This window comes from Rhodnius prolixus, unplaced genomic scaffold, assembly GCF_049639745.1.
Source record: "Rhodnius prolixus isolate KJV_2025 unplaced genomic scaffold, Rpr scaffold_4, whole genome shotgun sequence".
Lineage (NCBI taxonomy): Eukaryota > Metazoa > Arthropoda > Insecta > Hemiptera > Reduviidae > Rhodnius > Rhodnius prolixus.
Genome location: NW_027411614.1, coordinates 5884875 through 5903029, shown reverse-complemented (window position 1 = coordinate 5903029; position 18155 = coordinate 5884875). Strand labels below are relative to the sequence as shown.

General features: G+C 31.8%; 1 protein-coding gene and 1 long non-coding RNA gene across 4 annotated transcripts in view; one reads left to right on the top strand and one right to left on the bottom strand.

Annotated features, from left to right (window-relative positions):
• The window catches only part of LOC141456424 (cysteine-rich motor neuron 1 protein-like), a 515843-nt gene that overhangs the window by 231604 nt on the left and 266084 nt on the right, over positions 1 to 18155 (bottom strand). The window contains exon 1 of one of the 2 annotated variants that reach the window (XM_074132417.1): positions 15383 to 15641. The exons of the other annotated variant lie outside the window; for it this stretch is intronic. The gene's annotated coding sequence lies outside the window, so the exon portion shown is untranslated. Of the gene's footprint in view, positions 1 to 15382; positions 15642 to 18155 lie in introns of those variants that run through there. 2 annotated transcript variants of the gene reach the window in all.
• The window catches only part of LOC141456431 (uncharacterized), a 170018-nt gene continuing 167612 nt past the window's right edge, over positions 15750 to 18155 (top strand). For both annotated transcript variants that reach the window (XR_012459759.1, XR_012459760.1), the window contains exon 1: positions 15750 to 15866. This is a non-coding gene — a long non-coding RNA (uncharacterized lncRNA). The remainder of the gene's footprint in view (positions 15867 to 18155) is intronic.

The window sequence follows — 18155 nt, the reverse complement described above, 5'->3', positions numbered from 1 at the left end:
TGGAAAATATGAAGTTGGCCAATACGTCACTGAACTCCACTTTATATGTACTACACACAGTAGGCCTATGGACAATACTTACTGGTTCACCCTTTATAAATGGCCGGGTTGACTAGTGTTGGGTTCAGTTTACAGCTTTTTCAACCGGAAAGGACGAAGTTCTGCTACATGTGCGACTGGCATACCCATGGCGTTGTTTGTTTTCGAGTAATTACAAAAAAAAACAATAACAGTAAATAGCTTTCGCAAGTTCCGTTAATTGGTTTAGGTGATATGATACATCTCCACAAGCTTTTTAAGAAAAGGTCATTTAAGCGCAGTTTTGAGAGAGGGGGTTGAACATAAACTTTTCTAGTGCAGTGGCATTTTACTAGTAACGAACAGTCCAATTAGTTTAATGTAGTTAAGCAAGAATTTAAGATGTAACCCAAATTCTATAGTTTTGAGGAAAAATCAACCGAAAGATGTTTTTTTCTTCTTTTTTTCCGGCGCATCGACAGTGCATGGTCATTAGCCGGTAAAAACTTTTCTTGATAGAAAGAAAATAGGGAGAAAAAAGGGGGAGATTTTGCAAGATGTTTTCAAAAATGGAACCAACGATTCACTTAAAACTTTGTGTAAACACAACAAATTGTCTATTTCTACTTTTTTTTTAAGTAATTTTATTTCCGGGAAGTTCGTCTAGGGTTTCGAGTGAGAGAGAAAGAGAGAGCGGAGAGGGAGAGGATGCTGCTCCCCTAAAATGCCTTCTATGTTTACAAGACCCAAACCGCCGTAGACCATTTCTTTTTGGACATGACTAATCACTAAATCCTATGTTGGAAGAAAATCATATCCGCAGGAAGTGAAATTGTAAACAAAAAATTGGCTTTTTAAGTTTTCTATCATTTTCAAGGTAAATCATAAAAACGCATTTCATTTCTGTTGGTGATCTTATATCTTACATGTGGTGTTTCATGTGCAACATTAACACATATGGATTGCTATAGCCCTCGAGCAAGTCCTTGATTAAGGATTAACAATAACAAAGATAATCCTAACAATAACCAGGAAATTAAACAAACAACAACCCCCCCACAACAACATCAAAACTATCTGATGCACGAAACCTTCAAAATATATCTAATATTAAAAAAACTATACAAGTAAATATTAAACCAAACAAAGTCATAACAGTAATAAAATATTACAAGTTTAAAAATTCACATAAAATTAATTTTTATCACGATAATTTGTGTTATGGCTTTAGAGCCATAAAAAAATAACTTGAAATAGTAGATAAAAGTAATTATTTCAACTTATAGTTACATGTTTTTAAATCAGAATTGCTTGTTTCCTTTTGTACCCACAAATATCTGAAATTACATTTACATTACAAGTAAATAATTAAAGTATACATGCCGTCCTTTAAATAAAGTTGTTATAAGATTTATTTACCGTTTTCAAGCATGTAACTATGTATGTACGCATTTGACGGTAACTTGTAAGTGACATACAAATATAGTGATTTTGATTATTTCTTTTTTTGCAACTAGAGCAGATTGTGGTGTTTAGGATAAGGATAGAAGGAAATGGAGGATCTCCTATTTGCAAAAGCGTAGAAGTCTATGTTAAAATGCTGCATCCGGTGCTATGGAATATGACCATTCCAATAGAAAGCAAAAACAAACTAATTGTTCACTTGATAATCGAAGAAATCCTGCTGTATGCGGTGGAAACGTGGACCGTCTCCAGTAAAATTAAGAAGAGGAAGAAGGCTGAGAAAATAAGCTAAAGATAAGAAATGAAAGTATAAGTGAAGTGATGGAAATAAGGGAGAGGACATTACCGGAGAATTGAGTGAAGAAATTGAGTAAGTGCGGTCACACGAGGAGGATGGCACCGACTAGGTGGTCAAATAAGATTTACAATTTCATGGGGGCCACCGGGAAGAAGAAAGAGAAAGGATGGAATTCTGGAGGAAATGGCGAATCGCGAATTTGACTGATGAAGACTAACAGCAGCTGGATAAGTGAAGGAATAAGTTGGCCTAAATGGTAATCCTTTAAGAGAAACCGATGTTTTGCAAGAGTTATACGATCTAATGAAGGAACCCCCCAGTAGTAGCCTGGATTAAATTAAACCGGCTGAGATGGACAGGCCATGTGCGAGGCTGAGGGCCGATGAGATTCCCTCCAAACTGCTGCGCGGGACCCCGGATAGGAGACGGAGGTTGCGGAGACCTAGACTGTGTTGGAATGATGGAGTTGCCCAGGACGTCTGGAATATCCTCGGACTTCGTAGCTGGATGGCGGCCGCTAGAGATAGAGACGACTGGCGGAAACATATTGAGGAGGCCAAGACCCACATCACTGGGTTGTAGAGCCAGGAAAGAAGAAGAAGAAGAAGAAGATGTCTTGCAAGAGAAAGTTCAACTTAAGGGACTAATAGATCTACGTGACGTAGTATCGTCCATAAACAACGTAAAAGCGAGAGCTTGGGTATGTTGATGAGCTAGAACTTGTGTCTTAATATGCAAGTTTAGATAGTAATTAATTGGACACTACGTGTTATGCACAATAATAAATGCACTTGATGACAAAAGAAGTCATAAACCAATTGAATGCACATCTTTTTTTAATTAAAAAGAAAAACAAAAACACTCATAAAACAAAAGACACAAAATAAACAATGCTGCAGAGAAGGAGGCTACACGGTGTTTTAGTGTAAAAGAAGGCAAGGTCGCCACAGATTGTGTTATAATCATAGCGGCTAGAAGCGCCAAGCCTAATATCTGTTCTATCTTTGTCACACGACTCCACCCCGCTCACGCGCAGTTGTATAATTAAGCAATAGTTTGGGTGGAAGGGGGGATAAATAACTCTCTGGTTCAGCTATTTTCAGTGATTACCTCAAAAAGAAAAAAAGATGTCGCCTGAATAGTAATTTTAGAGTCCACTAAACGAAGTGAACGAACAGTCTGCATGTCTCTTATATTTATTACAAATGATCGCTCTTATATAAGTACTGCCCTTGGACCACGTGCCTTCCATTTTGTCTTCAAATCTATTATATGGCAAAACTAATGATTATATGGCGCCATATTTTTCTCTACAACCTTTCACCACACAATAACAGCAGTCATGGAATTATTATTTACTAAAATTACACCAAGATATTATACTTTCTATTCTTTCTTCTTTTATAATGACCTAATTTCTGTATTTATAACTACAAACTGACGATTAAAGTATAATCATAATTTTTAGACTGAATGCCTGAATTTAAATATAAATATATTCAAAAAATGTTCAAGGTATTACTACTTCAAAGGAAAATACAAACTAGGCGACCTTTCTAAAAGAAGTATTTACCAAATTTTATTTTTTCTCTCTTTCAAAAAATAGAAAATCTTAAAGAGTAACATTCTATTTTTGCCAACTAGATTGCCGTAGATCATGATAAAACCAGCTCAACTTTAATAACAAGCTTGAAGAAATACCCCTGCAAGATATCTTAACTGGTAGAAACTGATGGAGATTAGGGCTAAGTTACTATCAGACCCTTTTGTAATAAAACTGATAACAATAGTTTGGCTACTTTAAAACAGAAATCAGCTAATTGAACATCAAACCAAGGTACTATCTTAGATTTTGCAATAAATAGAATTCACCTTCAGTTACACTATCATGGCGTATATCAAAGTTTTACAATATAGTTTACTGTAACAATAGGATGAAAAATTAATGCCAGTTTCCGTCATTATAAACTTTGTACTGCCGAGCTTTCGACCTAGGGACTAGGTCCATCTTCAGGGCTGTGGAACTTTAAAACACCAATATCTCTAAAAGACAATTTTTTTCCGAATCTAAAAAACCGGACTGAAAAAGACAAAAAATCAAATCTTATATACGAAATTGAATGTAAAGACTGTCACAAAAAATATATAGGCGAAACATCACAGTACTTAAAAAAAAAGACTGTACCAACACTCTTACGACACAAAACTAAAAAAGAACACCACAGCACAGAAAATCATCACATTTTCGATTTCCCAAAACACAGAGATACTTAAATCAGAAACCAACACACCAAAAAGGAAAGTGCTAGAAATGATATAACATATCTAAGGCAGAAAACAGACTAAATTTCAAAACTGACACCAACAATTTAAACAACATATACGCCAACTTACTACCAAATACTTGACAATTAGCATCACTTCCTTACAACCAAAACACAATCATACACAGACCAATCACACTCAGTCCATGAACAGACAAGACAGAAGACACAACAACTCTCTAATGATGTAAAACAGTATATTGTAAATTAGGTAAAATTTTTTGTAAACTTTCGTTGCATTATAAATATTCATTGTAATATAATTAATTGGTAATATAATTGTTAACACACTGTAAATATGTTCCACAGCCCTGAAGATGTGACCTAGTCCCTAGATCGAAAGCTCGGCAGAATAAAGTTTATAATGACTGAAAATGGCATTAATTTGTTCATCCTATTGAAACTATCACTCAGTCACCAAAAATAATGAACAGTTTACTGTAACTCCAAATAATCTATATTTTCTAGTCTTCTAAACAAATCATTGAATTACTATGAGTGCAAAGCACAAAGATTTACTCTAAGTTATATGCCTACAGATTGCTGCTTATTTCAACTCCTTAACAAAAACTTACAGTTTAAAATGTTAAGTATAAGGGTTGATTAAACGCCAAAAGGTACACAAATCAGCGAGTACCCAACATTTCATTAATACTTCATTAATATTTAAGTAATTCTACTGCATTAATTTTCATTAATAAGTTATTTTTTAGAATCTATTAGATGTCACAGACCCTTATGCTGGCCATTTTCGTCTACAAAATATATGTTCAAGTAGCACTGTAGATTGACTGCAATATCTAGTTATTTATAATAATCAAACTATTAATTACAGGTTAAATAGAAAAACGTTATAAAAAATAAAATAAAAATATGAGGCTAAAAAATTCAAAACCTTGTTTAAAAAAATGCTTACACCAACTTACATCAATGATTTTGTTTATTTTATTTATTTATTTTTATTTCTTAAATAAAAATCGTCGGTTTAAGTTCATTCTTCGATTAAAGTAATTGTTATTGTATGAAGTAGTCAAACGTTTATAATAATAGGTAATAATTATCTGGCTTTATCGCAAATAATATAGTTTTCTTCAATTACATTCTCCATCTAGGTGTTCTTCCCACAATGTTGTATATATGTAATATAAAGTAAATAAGATATGCATATATTTAGGACAGCTAATTATTCCAGTATTTTACTATAAGTAAATTAAATTACAATAGAGAAATGAATAATTATTGTTTAATAATCTACTTGTTATTAACTGTGTGTTAATTGTGCTCACGAATATTTCGGTAAGACGAATTCAAGACAGTAGCCTACTCTAACTTTATCTTTACTTTAACATGCATGTACGTATATGTGATTTATCATAATTATAACAAAAAAATAATATAAATGAAGTGGCCAGCATAAGGGTCTGTGATATCTAATAAATTCTAAAAAATAACTTATTAATGAAAATTAATGCAGTAGAATTACTTAAATATTAATGAAGTATTAATGAAATGTTGGGTACTCGCTGATTTGTGTACCTTTTGGCGTTTAATCAACCCTTATACTTAACATTTTAAACTGTAAGTTTTTGTTAAGGAGATTTTTGTACCTTTTGGATAGATTTTCCTTTTTGTCTATTTTACAAAGTTACATATCTGCTTTACAGATTTTTTTAAAATTTGGAATAAGCAATTCTATCATTATAACCTGATGTGTTAACTACCACTGGAGAGATCTTTTTAAAGAATGATTGTAGTTGCGGCTCCCAAACCATCCTCAATAACAATTTTTTTGAGAAAGCGTTTTGAATAACATAGGAAGGTATTTGTACGTAAATAGCAAAATTAAACTGCAATTTCAGTACTTCCTTTTAAGAGGAGTAAGAAAAATAAACTAGGATTGCAGTACTTCTCCCTAAAAGGCAAAGAGGCCTTTAGGTTAATCGAACAATTCATTGATTTAAATCGGTTCACTCATTGATAATTTAAACGATTGCAGTACTTCCTCTTAGTAGGAGCAAGAGAATCAGCAACGTAGAGGAGCTATAACCACTTATTCGAGCTGAATTTTATCAAAATCGGACTAAGCGTTATAGAAATATTGGTAATAATAGTTTTAGAAAGGGCCTTATTTGGGTGGGGCAAACTCCCCTCCTTATGAGGCACGGTGCCGAGACTTTTAAAGTGCAAATCTGTATAAAATTTCGATTCGAATGACACTTCATTCATAAAAATCGGTTCACTTGTCGATAATTTGAAACGATTGCTATACTTCCCCTTAACAAGTGTAAGAGCTGATCGGCGCATTAATGTTACGTAGGGGAGCCCTAACCCTATCATCCTACCAAATTTTATCTAAATCGGGCCAAGATTTACAGAGTAATTAGTAATAATAATTTTGGAGGGGGCCTTACATAAAGGGGGCTAACTCCTCACCCATTCGATGTACAGCGTCGGGACCCCCAAAAGGCACATCTACATAAAATACTGAATCGAATGACACCTCATTCATGAAAATCGGTTCACGCGTTTAGGCGCTACGTTGTTTACAAAAAAGGTAACAACAAGAACAAGAACAACAACAACAACAACAACAACAACAAGAACATTTTTTGAAAAAGCCGTTTTTGCTCATTTTCGGCAACTTTTTTCTCGAAACCTATTAGATCTGGGTGGTTGCAAAAAAATTACAGTTATAAAGGAGGGTTTGGAGTAAGATTTAAAGAAAATTTGGGAATTTAATCTTTTATAGAAAAAGAGAAAAAAAATTGTCAAAGTTGGGTGTTTTTCAACGTTACGCTTTTTCGTGCAGTTTTTGATGGTCAACCCTTATACAACTGTCCTACCGGACAGTTTTAAGGTCAACCCTTATACAACTGTCCTACCGGACAGTTTTAATAAATCAATTAAAATTTTTAAAATAGGGAATAGCTTACTGAATAAGCTTCCTTAATGTTCAAGTTGTACAGGTTGAACAGAATTTGACCCAGTTACTAATTCTATATGTTAGTCCCGTTACATCCGCTGAACTAATTTTACTATCCGATCAGCGTCTCACACAATTACTGCACAAAAATTATTTAATTCCACCTAACAACATCCAACTACCGGATTTCCACTCGTAATGCTTTTCGTCGAAGTGGTACAACGTGATGTCTGTCTTATCTCTCTTGCACACACCGAAAAGTACGTACAAAATAAAGCGACTGCTCTTTTGGCCAAGGATACTGTTACTCTTGGTTACCACGAACTAAGATCCCTATTTATTAAATCGAAGCAGAATTGGGAAAAAAAGTGTTTGGGTTTTGTAGCGCTGAATTTTATACGTTGTAGCATATATTTTGGACCGTTTTCGGATTTACATCCATTTTAGTAGCTAATACAACGGTTGGATGAAAAAATTACATCCATTTATATATTTCTTTACTGCATTTACACTTGTTCTGCGAAAGAGTGGACTCAGAATCAAATTCTCTAAACCAAACCAATTAATTAACCTGAATGAAAATCTTAAACCTATCAGAAACCTGCGTGCTATGATGGATAAAACCAACGATATTAAGCAAAAATGCAAACTGTACCCTCTGCCATGATGAATATAGTAATACTAAACTCTTCAGAGCACAACTTCACTAAACTAAACACTATCTAACAGGTTATGGATTAGGGAAGGAATTAGCTAACTGGATTCCCACGCCTGAAATCCTGGTTACGAATCCAGCTGCTGGTTTATAGAGTTTTTTCTTCCAGCTCATTGCACGCAGGCAGTGCACTGAAAAAAAAGCTCCAGGAGCCATTTTGGCGTGTCTTAAATTAGAACAAAACAAAGAAAAAGTGTCCCAGAGATCAAAAAATACGATGAATGAAACGCCACACACCACTTAGTGAAAATAAATATTAAGAATTCTAAGTTTTGAGTAAAAAAAACAGATTTATTGAAGTGAAAGACTGTAGTAAAGCCTTAAAAACTTGAAGAAGCATTTTTTATCTTTATTTTTTTTTTTTTAACACAAAGAATAGACTTTGATTGGAAGAATATATTCTCAACGTAACTACCATTTACTGTCATGCTCCGGCCACGATGTATTTGTATAATTAGACATTTATGAGGCATAACTTAGCTCTCTTAGAGAATACAAAACAAAAACAATAATCATAAATATACACTCACTGACGCACAAACAGACAGACAAAAAAACAACAACACAGTAACAAAGTTTTCTGATAAATTAATTTATATGCCAGTCACCATATACATGAAATAACAACATTCAAACATAACAAGCCGCGCATGTTCACAATATTGTTGTAGCACAGCTGCCTGGATAGATTATGTCAAAAACTATAATTAAAAATCACATTTGTATTCAATCTAAATAATAATACTGCTTATAAGAAAGAAGAATACTAACAAAAAAAAAAAAGAAGTCAAATTAGTGTGTTACTCTTTCAAAGATAGTCTTATAATGGAAGACATCTGGTTTAACTGAATCAAGCGCAGAAAACAATCACATCTGATACAGCAATGATAAGGGCTAATTGAGCAATACCCAATAAAACTGTCTATGTAATTTCCTTATAACTCATTAATAATGAAGATGTGTTAATAATGGATGACTAAAATCCATTTATACTAGCAGAGTTATGACAATTCTGGAAGAGTTAAGTAAGTTGATGCCGCCAATAAGTACTTCCAATGCCTGTTAGGAGTACAACTAGATGATAACAAGAAGCACTTCAATCGAGGACTTAGGAAACAATTTGTTTGGACAATCTCAGAAGACGTACGGACAACACTTTAGGGACTTCTTTTAAACTACATACGATCTATGTATAATCAATCTACAGACGTCTTAAATAATCTATGTATAATCTTAAACGTCTTGAAATACACCCAACTCTTTTTTTTTACACGGTAGAAAAGCTCCTTAAAAAACTGAGCAACAAAAAATTGTGTAAGATGAACAAACTCTTAAATGTTTTTCAAAAAAAAAAAGTGCAAAAAAAGTAATAATGAAATCCATATTAGATATTTGTAAAACAAAAACCCTTTTTTATTTAAATAAATAAATAAATAAAAATAAAATTAGAGTACAGTGAAAATTCAGTCCATAAGTATTTAAAGTTTTAAATATAAGTCCATAAGTTTTATTCAGTCCATAAAACTTTAAATTAAAATAGGAATAAAATCAATTTCTTAAATATTCATCGCTACGTGATATACTGAACACTTTCAATACTGAATAACGAAATGCAATGTTCATCAAGATTAAGTACAACGAGATAAAGGAAAAAAGTGATAATAAAATTCGGGTACTCCCCCGTTAGCTCCCGGAATACAAAGTAAACAAGCCACGGAAGTCATGTGATGTCAACAAGATCAAGTCAATGGACACATGTGTGGGCATAAACCGACCGACTTCCTGTTCACATTGTCAAAATTAGAATTTAAAAAAAAAATTTCGAGGATTATTGATGAATCGTGTTATTTCAAAATCTTGAATTGGGTGTAAATAATATGGCAAATAACTATGTTTACATTGAATAGATAAGTAAGCAGCTCGGTATTTAAGAGGTTAAAGTCATCGCAGGGAGGGATAGTTTTTATCTAGCACTGATTACAGAAGATTGGAAGCCTAAAGGTGCGTTTACAACGGAGCTGTGAGTATAGATGATAGCAGAGATGATAACTGATAGAGTAAAATATAATCGCTGATTAGTGTGCACAACGGAGCTGTGATACATGCAACATTTCCGAGTAGTGAAGAAGAGTTTTTATGTTCAGCAGCAACAAAAAGGTATATTTTAAAGAAAAAACGCTTTAGAAAATATCATGTACAGCCCATAAATAAAAAACGAAGTACTTTGGGCGAATTTCACTATTTATGTAAGGAACTTAGAAATTTATCCGGATCGTTTCTTTGAATATGTGAGGATGGGTCCACCCACATTCGACTATATTTTAGAAAAAATAAGGTCAAAATTAAGAAAACTTTGGAAAAATTGTCATGGAAATCCTATAACCACAGAAGAAAAACTAGTGATTACTCTTAGATTAGTAATGATTTTATTGAAAAAAAACAAATGAATACACATGAAAATAAATGTAAGCACGATTTAAAAAACAAAATATTGTTTAAAAGTAAATAATAAAATAATAACCAAAAATAATGAGTAAAGACAGCACTAAATAATTTTTCGACGTCCATTTTGAAGCTCCGATACTGGAGTTCAGCTAGCAGAAAAATGAAAAATTCAATTCTATCATCTATGCTCGTTTATAGCAGCGCTTATGAGTCACTAGTCGAAGCTTCGTTGTGCACGCTCACATAAGAATGTACTAGGTTATTCTATAAGCGCTGATGCATCACTGCTATCATCTATGCTCACAGCTCCGTTGTGAACGTACCCTAAGGGTACGTTTACAACGGAGCTGTGAGTATAGATGATAGCAGAGATGATAACTGATAGAGTAAAATATAATCGCTGATTAGTGTGCACAACGGAGCTGTGATACATGCAACATGTCCGAGAAGTGAAGAAGAGTTTTTATGTTCAGCAGCAACAAAATGGTATATTTTAAAGAAAAAACGCTTTAGAAAATATCATGTACATCCCATAAATAAAAAACGAAGTACTTTGGGTGAATTTCACCATTTATATAAGGAACTTAGAAATTATCCCGATCGTTTTTTTGAATATGTGAGGTGGGTCTAACCACATTCGACTATATTTTAGAAAAAATAAGGTCAAAATTAAGAAAACTTTGGAAAAATTGTCATGGAAATCCTATAACCATAGAAGAAAAACTAGTGATTACTCTTAGGTTAGTAATGATTTTATTGAAAAAAAAACAAATAAATACACATGAAAATAAATGTAAGCACGATTTAAAAACAAAATATTGTTTAAAAGTAAATAATAAAATAATGAGTAAAGACAGCACTAAATAATTTTTCGACGTCCATTTTGAAGCTCCGATACTGGAGTTCAGCTAGCAGAAAAATGAAAAATTCAATTCTATCATCTATGCTCGTTTATACCAGCGAGTATGAGTCACTAGTCGAAGCTTCGTTGTGCACGCTCACATAAGAATGTACTAGGTTATTCTATAAGCGCTGATGCATCACTGCTATCATCTATGCTCACAGCTCCGTTGTGAACGTACCCTAAGAGGAGAGATATGAGTAGAGGAAAGGGGAAAAGCATATCAATAGCTACACACTACCTCAGAAAAAGTATATGAGGACACAGAAAAAAATCTCCCAGACACATTCACAGAATCTCACAGACTGTGAACTCAAACGAGATAAAACTATTGACGGCGGTAAAAAAGATTAAGTAGTTTGTAAAAGTGCTTTTCTTAAAAAATCAAACCAATAAAACCATGGGTTTAAATAAAAAAATGAAAACGAAAAACCGGAAATAGCCTCATTAATCCACTAAAAATATGATGACGAATTAATTTTTTGTCTTTTTGTAAAAATATTATTTTTATTAATATCCTGTTAGAAATTTAAAAAAAAAAGAATATTTAAGAGATTAATAAACAGAAACAACATGTGGTCTGTCTTTTACTTCTTCTTTTTGTGATTAATTTAAAAATGATTTATATTCTTCATTGTTCTGATGATGAGAAGTCAAAGAAACAATGGAAACTAGAAATTTGATTATTGCATTAATTAGAAAGGAAGGAAGTGCTATAAATTAATTTTGATGGAAATCTATGAAATGGACTCCTTCATTTGCTGTGCATGATTAACTGATTTCTGATATTACAGTTTTTTAATTATTAAAGTAAAATTCTAATATTCAGATTTAAGAAAGCAAGAAGTAGGTAATTCAAGAAATCGTAACCGTAAAGGTGAAATATTTTCTTGTTTTAAAGTTATGATAGATTAATGTAACGATAAGACTATAACTAAGAGACTAGTTATTATATTAAGAAGAGAACATTGGCCTAGTTTTGATTTGCATAATATTTATAATAACACATTTGCCGTTTATGGTATTAAAAAGACTATAAAAGTTGAATATAAATCTTAAGAGACAGAATGAGTCATAACTTAGTCGGTTAGACAACAAAAAGGCACCATAAATCTAATTTGTGATCTCACAGTGGGGGCACAACAACACTCAAAAAAATAAGAAAGTTTTAACTCCTTTAAGTCACCAATGAAGTCATCTTTTCTTATCAATCTCCTTGGGGTGCTTTTACAGAATTAAAAAAAAAGAAAATATCAGTTTCTGTCTTTTAAAGAAGAAAAAAAACTCAAATTATCGACTGGTTTAAAAATAATTACAAAAATCCAATGTGTAAGTACCACTAAGTTGTCTTAATCTTAAGATAATTTGCTCTTAAACATTTTTAAACTTGGAACTTCAACTTTCTTATTAGGGTGACTAATAATACTTTTAGTGGTCTCTTTTTCCATTAATTTTAAATGTATATAAGCATTTAATCATAAAGATTTTTTATTAAATAATAATAACAAGAAATATCTTTGTTATAATGAAAATATTTTGACTGCTATCAGCGTAACTTATTTTTGAAAAATAAAAGTTTAAAAAATGAAAGTTATTAATAAACTCACATAATAAAAACTACAATATATTATAATTGGTCTAAACCAAAAATAAGAGCAATTTGTAAAAGTACAGTACACAGGAATATTTTTGAAAGAAACACTACACCAATCTCTTCTCACTGGAGTCTTCAAAAATCAAAACCAAAAAAACCTACTTGAAAAATTATTCAAAAATAAAATTAAAATTTAATGATCTAGATGTCTGCAAAGTAAATACCAAGTTTAGACCAAATCCTATTCAAGAAAATCTCAGAAAGGTGAAAAAAATAATTTTTAAATACCAGGTGAATAATCAGAGAAAACCACATCAAATTCATAAACTTCAGCAATACACATAACAATCCTCTTAAAAAAATATATATATAAGTGGTAGGACTGTACATTATATTGAAACAGCAATTTTTAAGAATAATAAGGAAAGACTCTTTCCAGAAGTGGTCTAATTAGGACTTCCTCTTGAAATTAGTATATAAAATTTAAAGGAAAAGTCAGTAAGTACCATTTCGGAGACAAATCTATTTGAAAACTAGGAGGGAAAAGATCAGTTCAAGAAAAGCAGCATTTTCGATTGAGAAAATTAGATGAAATAACGAATCCGTATGTCGAACAATAATAATTTGAGATTCACCAAATTTTTACAACAGATATTTACTATTTAATATTTACAAACACTATTTTTAACGTTACTCTAAAAAACGAGTACTTCCGTTTAAAGCTTTTCTATTTTTAGATTTTCCAAATTGAATATTTACCAAAATACTGATACAAAGGTACTGACACCGAATTTATGAAAGATTAAAACATGTAGGATGAAAAAATTAATGCCTGTTTCAGTCATTATTATTAACTTTATTCTGCCGAGCTTTCGACCCAGGGACTAGGTAATCTTCAGGGCTAATTTACAATATGCTTTTTTACATCATTAAAGAGTTGATGTGTCTTTTCAATGGACTCGAGTCAGAAGACACACCAACCCTCGAATGATGTAAAACAGTATATTGTAAATTAGCCCTGAAGATGGACCTAGTCCCTAGGTCGAAAGCTCGGCAGAATAAAGTTTATAATGACTGAAAGTGGTGTTTTTATCCTATTGAAACAATGATTCAGTCACCAAAAATAATGTACAGTAATTAAACCATTTATCTACTCTTTACCTCGCCCAAACGCTAAAGTTCCCCTAAAATATATTATTCTAGGGAGATTATTCCAATAAAAGACATTAAGTACATAATAGAGGACTTGAAGTTGAAAAAGTTTCAATCATAATAATGAAAAACTCAAAAAGTAAATAAATAAATTATTTTGTAAAATGTTTTTCTATCTTGGAGTTCATTCAAGATATTTATAAGACATACATTAATTCAATTCTCCTCAAGAAAACAGAAGTGATAGAATCAAACATTACACTATATCAGTATTGAAAAAGTGACTAACTACCTCATTAAATGGAAAAATCAAAATAAACCACGAGAAGACTAACGCCATTCTCTTTACTAAACGTAGACCCTTTCTCAATAGACAAATTAGACACAACAATACTCAGTTTCCGGTGGTCTAATCACATCAAATATTTTGGCTTAACTTTGGACAACAAACTCTACTCATGTTCAGGACAAAGCGAACTCCGATGAACTGGTCTACAGGACTACTTTTACCCTTTACTATCCACTTGAAGATAACTGCACCCAGAACAAACTTCTCCTCGACAAAATGATCATCAGACCATTCTACACCTGCCTGCAACCTGAGCTGACACCAAAAAAGAAATCTTTTGGACAACACAGAACAAATTTATCTGATTTCGAGGGGACTGACTCTCTTCGACATACTATCTCTATGAGATATGTGTTCACAGTATGCTCCTTCATTCAAAATCGTCTGCCAAAATTCATCTCCACTCTAGATTAATCAAACTAACCTACTCTGCCACGAAATAGCCACCCATGATCCCTACTATTCTCTTCAAACAACAAGGAATTAAACATGTCTTCCTTTAACTTGAAATTATATCCTAAGCGTTCCCTTAACCATACAACGAAGATTGCAATGTACAAATACATCAGTACTTTTAATCTACCTACATATCTATGACGTCATATTAAAAGGGAAGACCACTCTAACAACCTTTCTAAAAAAAAAACTGCCCAAAAATATTTGAAACAAAATCTATACATCTAGATTAATGCAATGGGTATGTTTTGGGGTGACTTTGTCAAGCATATTTATGAGACTTGAATAAAGAGAAAGTCAGGAGAGTGTTTCAAACTAGCTTTCTTTTTTTCCATGAAAATTAGATTTTCGAAACTAAACGAAATTCGAAGCAAAATGTATTATCAATCAGAAAATTAATTTATAAGTAACATGGAAAAATATTTAAAAGCTTTAGAGTAGCGCCCCTGGCGGCTACTGGCAGTAACATGAACATTTCTTTAAGAAATTCAATTAAAAATAGGTATTAACTGTAATAGATTATGAAATTACCAATCACAGAAAATATTAAACAACCTTTGAAGATAAAAATATGTAGCTAACTTGAACAAGTTAACTTCTAAAAAACTTAAATAGTAACTAAGTATTCAACACCTGAATCTGCATTTCTTACCATTATTCACTAGTGACATGCAATGAAACAGACATTCAGATTTTAAAAATAATAAAAAAGAAGTATAAAATGCTTTCTTAAATGGACTTACCTTATATAAAGTTGTAATTTCCAACAGCTTCGATGTGATCAGCCTCATCTTGAATCCATCATCACCACAAGACACTTATGTTTAACCACTTACACTAATTCACAACAATAAAAGTTGAACTTAACATGCATTAAAACTGTATGTCACTAACTAAGAATAACTTAAATATTATTTTAGAAACAACTACACACTTTAAAACAGTAAAGACACTTAAATTTAAACGAAACTAAAATATAGATAACGCACTAACGAAAAATGGCCGCCGTGAACTAGTAGATGGTCGGCCAAAGCCACAGCTAACTTAAAAAATAATTATCAAGTAGGCAGTGTAACCAACATTATCAAGGAGGTTTTGGATTTTAACAATCAACCATTGTAATAATGTTTTAAGTAAAAAATGGCGGTTGTAAGTAGATTTTATTGAAAGTAAATCTGGATTTATTACACCATTACTGAACGGAGAATTACTTATTATTAAATAATGGTAAGTCATTTTAAGTTAATTATTTCATTACATTTTAACTTCAATTATTCAGAACAATACAGATAACTTCAGAGATGTGTTTCGTACTGCATTTTGTTTTATGAGTATATATATATAAAATTATAAGTAAAAGTTGCCTGAAAATCAATACCAAAAGTCGATAAATACATTTTATCTGCTTAAAGGGAATTTTAAAGGTTTGTTTAGCGAAAAAAAGTTGAATTGTTGACTTTACTAAGTTTCTGAATATCTACTTGAGTTAGAAAAGATGAAGTTCTTTTTTTTAGAAGTTCTAAGCGAATTTTTAATCCAAGTTATCAATTATAAAAGAATATTTTTAGGCTAGTTTATTACTCTATTTGAGAAAGTTTAATTTTTTCTAAGAGCGTACTAAGCCAAATTATAGTAATTATGTTAAAGATCAAGGAAGTGCAAAATCTATTATTACCGTAATCTTTTAAGATTTAGTTTTCGTTGAATCGTTTTAATGGAAGCTGAAAGATGCTACATTATTTAGAGTATTTCTTTAAAGTTTTAATAAGTTTAAATTACAATAAATTCACCTTAATGGCATTGTAATTAAATGTGTAAAGTTGAGCTTAGTGTTTGTCAGTAGGTTTCTAGTAAAATTTAACAAATCAGTCGTTCACATTAAGATATTCAGAAAATACTCAGATTAAGACATATTAAAGTCATTAAAAAAAAAAATGGCTTAAATAGTTCATTTAGAGGTTAAGACTGAGCACTTAACTTCAATTTCATTAAGTTGCAGCAGCCTTTTAAACAATAAATTCATCTAAATTTAAATTTTCAGTTACTAATTTCGTTTAAAGGTACACTTATTAATATTACTGTTGACACTTTTTATTGGTTTAAAATTTCCAGCAGTTTATTGAATAGTTTGCCCTAGAAAAACTTGGGCGCTGGTACTTAAGCCATTTTCTTAAATTGAAGACACTACTTTTAAATAGTTTTTAATTAAGAGCATGCATTATGAGTTTCACTTCAGAGTTGACTCTTGCAGATGAATTTTAAAATATAGGCAAACAAGTATTAAAACTATAAAATGAACTTACCTCTATAAAGTTCATTTAGAAGATTCTTTACTTCTTGGGTATTTTATGAAGATCATAACGGTTATATTTTGAGTTGATTTAAGTTGAGTTGCCCTTTCAAGTATGCTAATCATAAGTTACAAAGTAAAGTCATAAGTTGTTCTCAGTAAAAAAAATGAAACCATTAAATAGAAATTGTCGTTTTTTAATGTAAATTATTAAGAAAATATGATCTTCAAATACTTAAAAGTTGATTTTTGTACTAAGTACATACTTTTTCTCTGCTCTTTCTTGGGCTAACTTACATAACAAAACGGAAAATTGAACTTAATTCTTGTTTGCTTAAAGTTTGGGTTTAAATCATGTTAGAACAGAAAATAGCTTACTTAAACAGTAGCAAATAGTAATCTTTTGACCATTTTCTTACCCAGAAAGGGACAAAAACCTTTCGATCATTGTCTGCATTGTTTTTATAATACTGAATAAATTGTTAAAAGTCTCATTGCCTGGTTAGTCTCGTTGGTTTTAGCTGTCATTTTATGTTGCTTATGTTCTTTATTTCTGGCTGGTTTTTCATCACATCTCTTCGGAGGATAGTCCATGAAAGTTCATGTAAAGAACTTGACGTTTTAAAGAAGTTTAAGCTCATAAATGAACTTATCTTTAGGCGCTGAATTTAGGGAAATAAGAATTAATTTTTTTGTAAGTTTAGAGTTTTCTTGATGCTTCACTTTTACTAAATGTTAGCTGGCTTTATTAGAGGTTTACTACAATGAAAAGAACTTTTGTGGAAAGTGTTTTTATATAGAATCCTTCATTGAAATTAGTTTTCCATCAAAGAAAATCAATAGTAGGTGGCATACTAAGGCAATAAGGAAATCGTCTATGATTTTCTTTTCCAATTTAATCATAGATTCATATATTTATTTAAATAATGAAACAGAATGAAAATGAGTTCAGATAGAAGCGAATACTCTAGGAAAATAACCAAATATACTTCGCTTTATTCATCGCCTAGATCATTATTCAACGTCATGCAGCTTAGTAAAGCACAGCCCGCTGCAGAAGTAACGATCCTTGCAGATCTCTTCTAATTTCCTGCCGTACAGACGCTAAGTTGGTCCTTATCCATTAATCCCATGCAGATGCTTGTTAAAGACGTCATATCCAGTTGCCAATGTGAAACATGCAACAGCTCATTGACTCAACGGTTGGGCAGTACACTCTGGAGGGA